Source organism: Phasianus colchicus, chromosome 2 (assembly GCF_987193195.1).
Source record: "Phasianus colchicus chromosome 2, bPhaCol1.hap1.1, whole genome shotgun sequence".
NCBI classification, from domain to species: Eukaryota; Metazoa; Chordata; class Aves; order Galliformes; family Phasianidae; genus Phasianus; species Phasianus colchicus.
The window spans coordinates 19,775,244-19,787,517 of NC_143437.1; the positions used below are offsets into that span (position 1 = coordinate 19,775,244).

Genomic DNA, 12,274 nt, shown 5'->3' on the forward strand with positions numbered 1-12,274 from the left:
AAAACCCAGGATTTTCCAGTGTTAGTGATAGCTTTTGCATGTTTTCTAAATCATTATAGGTTTTAGATGACTTACTGTTTTTTTGACAGGACCTTAAAAGACAGCATGCGTCTTTTTGTTCCTTATAGCAGTTCTGCTACTTCCATTTGTGGAAGTTAATGTGAAATGAAAAGGAAAACCCTACAGCATTAGAAGTTTTAAAGTATTTCAGCATTTTATTAATTAAATAATCCAATCTGAATAATGATCTTATTAAATGTGTCTTCACCAACTTGAAGTGGCCAAAAGTAAAATTAGATTGGAGTCAACTAGCATGGGAAGTATGACTTGCACTCTCACCCAGTGAAGTTAGCCATAGGAAACAAATGTATGCAGGAGTCAGCTTTTGGGGCAGAGAAGTTGGTTTCCTTTCTCTTATTTATTCCCCCCCCCCCCCCCCCCCCCCCGCACTGGAGCTAATCAAGTGCAAGATGCAAGTTTAACTTATTTTGAATGTAATGTGCCAAAAGAAAATAGTGTAACATTAATACTTCCTTAATAATCAAAGTAGAATGTACAGTAATCTCTTTAGTAGTGATTACACAAATTGGAAAGAAGTTGAGACACCTGCCTCTGTCTTAGAAGACCTTAATCTGATAAAACTTCAAGGGGGGCAAAAAGTAATTACATGCTTGTTGGCACTGAGCTGAACAAATATCATCCATTTTTCAGCCCAGATTCCAGCACAAGTTCTTGGGTTTGCCTCGTGATCATTAAGTCTTGTCTTCCATTGAGTTTCTTTAACTTTTCTCTCCGTGTTCATTTACTTTAGCTTGATGTCTGCACTAAAGTAGAATGTTTAGTTTTGTTCCCTTGGACAAGGCTAAAATGGAGATGTAATTTCCAGATAGTTTTTACCTTTTTTTCCTTTTTGAGATTGCAGTATTCTTTCTTTAGGGCAATTAGCAAGATTTTTTTTTCTATGAAGTGCTAATCTTAAACAAAACTGAAAGGTAGGAGTTTAAAAAATAAAAATGTAAGATATCATTTACTAAACACCTGTGAATTTCCACCTCTTATAGACTTAACTGAATAAGTCATTCTCAGCTTTGTTAAAGAGGGAAAAATATCATAAAATAACACATGCTTCAATTAAAGGAGAAGAGAATATTATCATTAATTTTAACCTGTTGCTTAGCACAGTGAGCTGCAACCCGAAGTTCTTATAAAGCCTTGCCAGGAAGGTGAGCAGATCTAGACACCATGAAGACTCCCCCTTTTTGGCCATCATTCCTCCTTTGGCTAGATAAAAGTCCACCATGTTTCTGTTTCTTTGTGTGACTGTTGATAATGCAGGTGTTGTTAATAGGCCTTAGAAGAAAGTAGTAATCTCAACTTCCATATTTTTTTAAGAAAGCCTCCTTTTCTTTTATGTTGCGTGTTCTTGGTTGGTTTTCAACAAAGCCTAGAAGAAATAGACCATAAAATACCTGTTCAGCAGAGGAGATCTGAAGTTATTTAAAAATCAAAATACCTTGGGCAACACACTGAATGTGTTTGCTCTCTGTAGTTGGCAATACTCTAACAATTTATTTGAAAATTCCTTTACAGTCATCAAGCAAAATTCAGTACTGTCTTTTGCATGTGAAGCTGCATACCACTCCCTGGTTACTGCACTAGCTGTCAGTCGGGAGACTTGCTTTTTCCACTACTGGTTCCTCTATGTTCAACAAAAAATTGAAATGAACAATAGGGACCAAGATTCTTTTCACAGCATCATATTAGCTTCCTTTTTTTTTTTTTGTCTGAAGTTTTTGTCTGGGTTGTGTTGTCAAAGGGGAATGTTGGTGAATTCAGAGGAAGTAAATGAAAGTCAATTTTTCTTTGGTGGTAGAAAGGCATTCCTCTGCAGTATGAACATTTGATGCTTACTAAACACTTCTCTACTTGAGGGTAAGGAGAGATTTGAAATACAAACTGAGATAACTAAATTCAGTTTTGTATATTCATACAGTTTCAAATTCATGTCATATCCTTTATCAGGTAGCCCAAATATCTCTTAGCAATTTTAAATTATTTGCCATCTCTGAAATCCCAGGGACCAAGTCTCCTGAGGACTGTCACTGAGCTTTTTGCACCATCACAGAATTTGTGAGATGGGCAGGGACCTCTGGAGCCCATTTTGTCCAACTCCCTGCTCAAACAGGGCCACCCAGAGCAGGTTGCCCTGGCAGCTTTTAAGAGCTCCAAGGAGGAGACTGCAAATCCTCTCTGGGCAGCCCATGCCTATGCTCCATCACAGTAAGGGAGTACTTCCTGATGTTCAGAGAGAACATCCTCTGTTTCAGTTTGTGTACATTGCCTCTTCAACTATCACGGGCACCAGTGAGAAGAGCCTGGCTCAATCATTGCTTTACATTGTGTATGTTGCTGTCTGGTGAAGTGTTATTGTTTCTGAGTGTTGTTTACTAATGCAGGTGCCTGTGAGTTTCCACTGGAGAGTCCATATTGTAGAAAATAATTAATCTGTTTTGCCTGCAAATAACTCCATAAGATTATTTCATCCTGAGAGACTTCTTGTTTAGCTTATCTTTCTGAGTTCTTACTGTGTTAAGTCCTAGGATAAAGCAGAAATGTTTAGAAGTATCAGCACAAGCATTTACAAATTCATTCACTAGTTCTAGTTAATTGGTGATTACTTAACTGAAAGCAAGGCAATCTATTATATAAATGCATGAGGTCAACAACTACTCTAAGATTCCAAAAGTGGTTTTTATTGCTTGCTCTTCATGAACTCTTTGACTTCAGCAGGGAACTAAGTTAGAATTTTCAAATATCAGTGAGCTTTTTCAATCAAACCTCACTTGTAGCCTGCCTTTTAAATTTCCAGTCTTTGCCACAACCAAATATTACGGAAAAGGTCTGAATCAATGTTCCTTAGCATGAGAAACATTTCTGAATGTTCAAGGAAACTGCCACTCAGGAAAATATATGATAAAATAGATATCCAGATTAATTTAAGTCTGTTATATATCTTATATACATTTTAAAACCTTGATACTTAGATGGTGTTAAAATCAGATTCTTTTATGTAGTTCTCTAGTGTTTGTAACTGCGGTAATGTATGGTGGATGAGCAATACGGGTTTATCTTTAGTGTGACTGGGTATTAAAAACTACTGCAATCACAGAGTCAAAAACAAAAGTGGGCTTTCAAGATCTAGCTCTTAGTCCCTAGTTTTGATCCTCATGCCGATTTTTTTTTTTTTTTTTCCCTTCCACCTGTCCCATTTCAACACTAAATGCCAGGCTCTGTCTTTTGTATGGATTTCTTAGAGGTTTTCAACAGCACTTCAGCAGTGGAGGGTAGTATTGTATCCCATTTTACAGAAGATGAAAAACGTAGAAAAGCAAGGTCATCTATTAGGCAAGGGGCAAAGATAAACTTTACTATGGATTCCAAGAAATAGTGCAGCCATGCATTTCTTAGAAGTCAAAATGTTGGCTTTTCTTTTTGTAAAATTGAATTCAATTGTGAAGATAATTATGTCAATCCTTCTTTCCCTTTTAATAGCAGAACGTAACCATTGCTTGATTCTTTCTATCTGTTCTTTGTAAAGAAATTTTTCTTAACCAGAGACATAGCTTATAAAAGGAGGAAAAATCCTGTACTTTAAAGTTGTTGGCAAACGTGCAAAGTGTAGTGTGTGGTTCACTTGCTGCATATCATTGAAAATACAGGGGACTTCACAGCAGAAGTGTATGTTTTAGGTTTTCACATATTTGTGAGAATGTTAATATTGCATTGTGGGAATTGTGCTGAGTTCCCTGTTATCATGCAAGCAATTGCTAACTGTAGACCTCTGACTTTGTAATTTGTTCTTTATGGACTAGCCTGCAGCCAATAAGCAAAATCGATAGTCTTTGCTGAAAAGTAAGCAAGTGCCAGTGTGTTATGTGACAGGTGAAGATACATGTGCTTACCAGGGGTCAGGGGGCCACATCAAATTTCTCTCTGACTTCTTTTCAAAAAGCTAAATCCATTTAGGGAGCATTCGTCAATGGAAAATGTTGCAGTGGGGAATTAGACAGGCTCCCGCTCTTCTTTTCTCATTTAACGATGTTTGTTTTCAACAGTCTGTTCAATAATGTCACTGAGAAGAAATTATGTGAGAAGAATAAAGTGCTTATAGTCTATTTATTTATTCATTCATTTCTGTAGAATAACACTAGCTGTTGCGTTCTCATGTTTATTAATACTATTGTGGTAGTCCAAATATTTGTTTGCCTTTTCCCTATGCAAAAAAAGAAGGGACAGCAGCATGGAGAGGATTACCTATGGTTTAAGGTGAAGGCTGTACAGCTCCTAGCAATCTTACATAGTCTATAAGCTATTGTTTACTTGAGTAGGATCTAGATAAATGCCAGAATTTTAGTACTGCGCAAAGAATGGGAAGTCTTTTGTTTTATGAGCAGAATGACCAAGCTTGAGAAGCTTCTTGCAGAAGCCAGCTAAAAAATGTAAGACAAGCAGGCTGAGAGAGATTTTGCTAGCCTGTGATAAAGCAGGCTGTTTATGTGGATGCTACTGGTGTAATTCTCTCCTACGTATCAAGTGTTTCAGCCTGGAGAAGAGAAGGTTGCGGGGCGACCTCATTGCAGCCTTTCAATATCTGAAGGGAACTTACTCCCAGGAGGGGAGTAAACTCTTCATAAGGGCTGATAATAGCAGGACACGGGGAAATGGTTTTAAGTTAAAAGAGGGAAGATTTAGGTTGGATGTTAGGGGGAAGTTTTTTACTAGGAGGGTGGTTAGGTCCTGGAACAGGCTGCCCAGGGATGTTGTGGATGCCCCGTCCTTGGAGGTGTTCAAGACCAGGTTGGACGAGGCTCTGGGCAACCTGATCTAGTAAAGGTGTATGTTTGGTGGCCCTGCTAGGCAGGGGGGTTGGAACTACATGATCCTTGAGGTCCCCTCCAACCCAGGTCATTCTGTGATTCTGTGATTCTGTGAAGTGTTGAAGATATTTTAGTGGTCTGGTTAACAGGGAAAACTGGTCAAATCACCCATGGCCTCTTAACATACTGGACTATGATGAAAGGCAGAAAGGAAAAGAGAGTCTGACAGAGGCGATTTTTCTCAGATCCTGAAGTAGCTTAGGCTCATAAGCTGCCACAAAAAATGAAAAAACTTCAATATTTAGAAATTAAAGTTAAATTGACTTTTAATGTGTGAGTTCCTAACTTAGTCCTCCTGAAAACTTTACTAAGTCTAATGGGGGGGGAGGGGGAGGAGATACGAGCCTTAATGCCATTGTTTGCTTTTTACTGAATGTAGATGCTTCATTTACCAGCCTGGACTGCTGTCGTCATACTATCATATACATGTGTGCACTCATGGTCAGGAAAAACAAGCAGTTACTATGCAGGTTCAATCAGATTAAAGGTTCCTTGTGTGAGAGCAGAATATAAAAAAAAAACATATTGGTATGTAAGATTCCTCAACTTATCTGGTTTTTTACATGCTTAATAAATCTCTTATTTTTTTTCTACCCAAAATTTGCCTTCTCAAAAGCAGTTTTTTTCACTGACAACTGCAGAAATTACCTTACTTCTTTCTCTCAGTTGAGCATTGCATTTGAGGACGCTGAATAATTCTTGATGTTTCCAGAAAGCTGTAGTTGAAGCCCTTCAGTCTGGTTTCTAACATACTCCATGCCTGTTCTTCTTACACTGAGTTCTAGAATTCATAGGCTTCTTTTGACGTCTTATTACATATACTGAATGTCCACTGTAGAGGTGTTTGGTAGGACGGATTTCTAAGGTGAATCCCAGGACTTCTCACCCCTGAATGACAGAAATAAAGGAAGCTCCTTTTCATCATCTTCAAAGAACACTGATGCCATCTTAGACTTCAGCCACAAAATATTTAAATAACATATTTCAGATATAAAACTTGTGGGCTCTGCAAATGTCTGTACTATTGAATTCAATTACCACAGGAACATCTCTTCTAAGCTTGTTGAGAGAGTTTTAATGTGAATGCCCAGGCCTGAAATTCTTTTGGGCACAGGGGAAAGCAAATGGCTGTCTGGATTTTGCAACTTGGGTCTGTAACCAGACTACAAACATCAAGAACTTTTCTTTCTATCCAAGGGGCTGTAAAGTAAAATTCTGATGGAATTTTATAGTTTGAGAAATGAGAAGATAAACATAAAGCTCTTCCAGCCTTCCATTCTTCTCTTCCCTTCATGGGGTAACATGGTTGCTGTTCTACAGTGACAGGATGAGATAAAACTGAAATGACTTCAGAGATCGCCTGAGCTCCAAGCTGCAGAGGGTTGAGGTTAAGCTTGAGGTTTGCCTGCTCAGCTCCTTTGTTTTATTGGGTCTTAAACCTTTCCCACACTAAATAAACACCCTTTTATAGGCTTTTTCTTCACAAATGGCAAGTTTTGTAACCTTATATGAAAAGCTGTTGTTGCTGATTCAGACTAAATGCTCCTTTGTTGCTATCATTCCCCCTGTCCTGAGGGGAATAATGCTGTGGGCTGGTGCTTGCCCAGCCCCACTAGCCCAACTTCAGAGCTTCAGGTCTGATCTATTTTGAACTTTGTATCCTGGAGCTGATTTTGGTCCATCAAATATATCTATTGATCTTACTGTGTAACGCACGTTGCTTAAGTGCTAAGAACCTAGCCAATTGCTGTGCCTGTGCAGACAAATGATTGCATGATAATAATACGATGAGGCACATACGTGCTATCTTTAATTTAGCTACACAGGTAACAGCAAAAATGCAACAGGCACAGATTCTTTGTTGGCCAGGAACTGCAGCACTGTGCCAGGTGCCCAGAGGGTTTGTACGGTTCATGCTCGGATCTGTGCTGCCACATCTTTGCAGTTTTCATAGCCTCTTTCCTACCAAGCCATCATCCGTCTGGATAGATGTAATGTTCTGAATTAAGCAGGAAAAAGACTAGTTTAATCAGAAGTCTCTTTCTTTTAACTCTCCTGAACACTACCATTTATTATCTTGTCTTATTCTTGCTTTTATGGTTGCAAGAATCTCATCAAAAGAAATTACCAGCAGAATTACTCTGTTGCTTGTCTCTTCCTATTTCATCACCAACACACAGCGTATACCATTTACAACAACAGCTCCTATTGCTTGGGTGATGGCAGCACTACACATTTGGTATGACACATGCAAAGAGAGGGCAATGGAAGATGCGAGCAGCTCATGTTTTATCTGATAACCAAAGTTCAAACATGCATCCTTCTTGGCAGTGGTCTCCAAAACTGCGATCTGTTGATATTTCAGTTTTGAGGACTATCCAGATCATGTCATACAAATCCACGTTTATTTATTTATTTAAGCTTTACTCAGCTCATCTGAGCTGAAAGATGTTCTTTATTCAGTGTTTTCATTCTGGATATACTACAATCACAATCACTACAAAAGAATATTCCACTGCAGTCCTTTATTAAGTCTAGCTTTCTCACTGTGTTACTGCACAAAATGTTATCTGTTACTGGGGAGGGTGGCCTGTGTATGTCTGCGTGATCGGCTACAGGAAAAAATATCTTTCTTTTGTGGTAATTCTTACTCTGGAATGGAATCAAGTGAACTCTTTGCCCAGGCAGAAGCCACCATGTGAGTGCAAAATCACCTGCTGTACACTTAGCTATGCTTTCCTTATTTTTATGAAGCTTGTTTGCTCAAGCAGTTTAAAGTGTGATTAAGATTTTTGTCTTTGTTTACTGAACTACAGTTATACCATGTATTTATATCATGTTTCACTTGCTGCTGTTTTTTTGTATTTAAAGACATACTGTAAGGTTTACCTGCTTCATATATATATATATATATATGTGCTTGTGGTTAATGGGATTGTGTTGCTGAGAAGAAAATGTGATTAATATCCATTTAAAGCCTAGAGAGAAACAGAAGTAAATTTTAAAGCAGTTCACAGAACTGACTCTTGTCCAAATCATTCAGAAATCTCTTAAGGGAGAATCATTGATTTGAAATAGTTTTGTGATTAGTGCTTATCCACAGTGTAAGAAAGATGATTCTCACTGACCTTAGTGAATTTTGGAAAAGACACTTGGAATGGCAGAAGGGAAACTGGTATTAGATCCATTATAAATAAAATTTCAGTGAACCATGTGTAATCATTTCTTGAGAACTTTGTTAAAGATCCATTTATCAGAAATGAAAATCTATTCAATTAATTTTGATTTTTCAATTTTTTGAGTAGTATTCAAATGATTCATCTGAAGTTTGTCCTAGAACAACTTCTGCAGTTAATAACTTTATGCACATACAGACCAATGTTTTTCATCACATGAGCATATTTTTGCCAAGCAGGCCTTTGGTCCACAGGTTTTTTTTTACTGGCAGTTCATTACAGATGCTTCATACTCCAAACTTCATTGTGATAGGAGACCTAAATCCAATGTTATTTAATTCTGAATTAATAATCACACGTATTCATATCAAAATCACTAGTATAAAATATACTTATTTTTATCAAGGGATGAGCATAATAACTTGTTTCATACATTTGTAAAGCTTGCTTTGCTTTAAAGTTGCTATTTATTGTTATTTATTTATTATCGGCTTCAGAAAAAGAAAGAAAAATAAAATGAACTCATGCATCAGTCCGTGCAAAAAATGACTGCCATATGCATTGAAATTACTGTAAAATTGTTTATAAATCCTCCAGTAGATTTCCAATGTGAAAAGGAACGAAACAACCTGTAGCAAAGCAGAGCCTCCCAGAGAGAAGTACTGTGCCAGGCCAGTCCTCCGGAGAAGTTCAATGTTAAAGCACAAGGCAGTCTCAGGCTTGTTTTCTGGCTGAGAACTCTCTGCAGAGCAGTAACGTTCACTTCATTTTCTATCTCTAAGCAGGCTGAAAAAGAGGTATCATTCTTACTCAGCTGTGATCCAAATAAATATTCATAACAATGGCACATGCATAGCTAATTGAACAGTTTTTGTTAATATTACACTAGATATTCATGGACATGTGCCTTTTTCTATAATGAAAATACTGCCTAAGGCTAGCTTTGTTTTTCTTGTCAAGAACAATTTATGTGCTTTCATTTAAATGAATATAAACTTCTATTCTCATGACAAAATAATTCACTACTAATTTGGCTAAAAAATTTCTTTATTCCCTTTGTGGTATATTTTACTGGAAAGAAAATCCTAAACATATCTCGGAATTTTTCTCTATGTGTTGTGTCTATAATAAACTAGCATGAATATGTGAGGATTTTAGTGTTTACTTAATAAATAGGGGATACGGGCACATGAGATATTTATTTAAAATTAATCTGAAAATAATTTTTCAAGAAGTTAATGATTCTTTCATGGATGTTTTAAGTTTTCTCTATCCCTCTGTCCCAATTTAGAAATATACTCATGAAAAACCATTATGCATCACTTTTATTCACTTACTTTCACTCCTATTATTTGTAGCTAATTCTTATCCTCATTGGTGTTTTAAAAGGTGAAGAGAGAGCATGGTAAAGGCAGATCTCACAAATGTAACATAGGTGGCAATCTCAGTCCTTTCTCCCTTTCTGAAAAGGACTTGGATTCTTTTCCCACCCTTATTCAGATGGCTAAGTGTATATCTTTTTTTTTTTTTCCACGGGTTTCTTATTTTCTCATTTTATTAATTGTTTACACATTTTTGTCATTTAAATTTCAGTGATGCAACTTAAAGTGACAAATGGTGCTAAGCACTGATTTAACTAATGAAATAAGTTCAGATGGCAAATTAAGGTTATCTAGTAAATAGAATATAACTCTTTCCATTAGAAGTGTGAACCTCAGGCTACTCTACAGCCTATAATGCTGAGGACATTGGCTACATTAAGATTCTTTCACAAAGTGCCTAAATTACTGTTCTTGCAACACTCTTTTAATCAAGTGCGGATACCCATTACACAGCTCAAGCATCTAAAAGATGTAAAGGTGGGTGTAGAAAAAGCAGGTAAACATTAGCTGAAGATGATGGATCCAAGACTATCACGTACTGTAGGGAAGCTCTTGACTTTTAAAATGACTTCGAAGTGTTATAAATTAGTACTTTTAAAGTACCACATATTTGGCTTTCAGGAATGGTAAGACTTCCATCTCCATTCAGTGATCTGTCAGTTAATTCTACTGTGAAGCATTAAAACACAATATGCAGAGCTGTAGTGACTCTTTGGTATGTCCTCTTCTGGATTTTGGAGCCTATTCCTATCTGTGAGAGCCTAGTTAATAGTGAAACCTGTTCAGTCACAGACATCTCTTACAATCGAGGGAGGTGACATTTTCTTTGTGATGCAGAGCCTTACCTCACGCTGGATTTGAGATCGTGTCACATAGTAAACAAGCTGCCTTCATTCTTCGGCTACTGACATCATTAAGGCCATTCAGACATTAATTAATTTGGAAAGCTAGAAAGAGGGAGGTTTTCCCATTAGGAATAGGCAATCTAATGTGATTGGTATGGCCCGTGGCTTGTGTTGCCTTTAAGTTTAGAGAAGCTATTTCCAGTTAAGTATCTCCTGTATCCTGGCAACCTGCACAGTCCTCATACTTCTGAGAGTGTGGGGAACGTATGTATGATATGAGCTTAGGAGAAGAAAAATGATGAGTCCAGATAGGGATGTGAGATCTCTGGGATGTGAGGACTCCTGGACTTCCAAACAAAGAGATTGAAATGCTCATGGCCTATTATTTCTGTAATGAAAACACAGAAAACAAATTTAAATTGTAGGCTGCATGAAAACCCCATCTGAAAGAGGCTACAGGTGGAATAATTTTCTTAGAGAGAAAATCACAAGACTGGCATCAAATTAAGATAAATGCTCTTTTCTAAATTTTTTATGCAATGTAGAGCTTGTATTTATTATATGCCCTTGATCATAAGCGTTACCATAGACTTTTAAAATAGTGAAATTTTAGATAATCCATAAAGACCGCTATGTGTTCATACAGGAATAATGCCTGTTGGGGGGGAAAGGGAGAACATGGAAAAAAAAACAAAACAGGGTTTCCTTTTTTCTTCCTGTTTTCATTTTTACAAGTGAAGAAGTGCAATAGAACTTTCCAAGCAGCCTTCAAAACTAGAAGGTTCTCTGAATGCTGCTAATTCTTCAAACAAGAAGACAAAAAAAAAAAAAAAATACTAATAACAAATGTGAACCACAATGAATTGTGATTCAGTCACTTTCACATTTCTGTTCCTTTTGCATTTTTTTTTCCTGTTCTTGTTAATACACTGGTTTTTACAACATCTCTAATACTAGAATGATTTCTGGCTTGCTGTGATCTGGATGACCCCACATCCCTTTTTACATGCTTTTTTCCAAAGTTTCCTGTCCTATTCAATTGTTCTCACTTGATTTTTGTCTCAGCCTTCACGTTTGTAGGTTCATCCTTTTACCAAGCCTTGGTTATGGCGGATCACTTTCCTCTGGAACAAGGGAATCCTTATGGGCTGGGGAAGTGTGTGAAGGCTTTTGGAGCCTTCCCAGTACTTCTGTCCACAGAAGCCAGCTCTAGGCTGGGCTGTGAACAGGGTCTTTCTCATTACCAGCATTTCCTTCTCAAAGACTTCTCCACTCAAAAGCAAAATGAGAAACAGATGCAGATTTGTATAGTGATATGTAACAGTGCCACCCGGTGATTCTTCTTTCACTGGTGAGACTTTTGAGATGTTCTTGGCCAAGCTCAGCTCCCTTTACATCAGCAGTTTTCTTGTAGTGGAAGAAGTTCTTGCACTGCTGCAGGAGGCTCCTGAAAATTATGGATTGTTTCTTTTCCATTTCTTGTAATCATCCCTTCTCTGAATCTCACTCAGTCTTGCTTTTTGCATCTTTTGGCATCCAGTCTAGCAAGTGGTATAATTGCACCAGACTAATTGTATTCAGATGGGCAGTCATGCAAACAAATAGCAAATGGGGCTATCTGAGTCAGGTTCTTCAAGGCCTTGAGGATCTCCATGAATGGAGAATGCATTGTAATCAAAGCAGGGTACTGATAAAAAGAAATGACTCTGAAATCTTTAACTGAGTCACATTTCATGGCATTGCTGTGCTCTGTTTTGAGACAGGTAGACTGCAAGCGTTCCACAAGGATTGCTACGTTTTCAGGCTAATGAAACACTATTAGCAAAATACAAATGCATCGCATAAGCCTTCCAAATCAGTGCTCATATTTGTTTGTTCAGGTTTCTGAAACTGTCCAGGCTCTCTAAAATTACTAAGAATTTTGCCATATAAAG

The 12,274-nt window shown here is 37.5% G+C and overlaps 1 long non-coding RNA gene across 1 annotated transcript; it reads right to left on the reverse strand.

The window, feature by feature from the left end:
• Window positions 1-1,154: 1,154 nt before the first annotated feature.
• LOC149918883 (uncharacterized) lies at window positions 1,155-10,495 on the reverse strand. The gene is made up of 5 exons (XR_016464633.1): window positions 10,035-10,495; window positions 8,743-8,899; window positions 5,586-5,825; window positions 3,963-4,132; window positions 1,155-1,444 (listed from the first exon to the last, which is right to left on the reverse strand). It is a non-coding gene; the product is annotated as an uncharacterized LOC149918883 (long non-coding RNA).
• Between the last annotated feature and the right edge of the window lie 1,779 nt (window positions 10,496-12,274).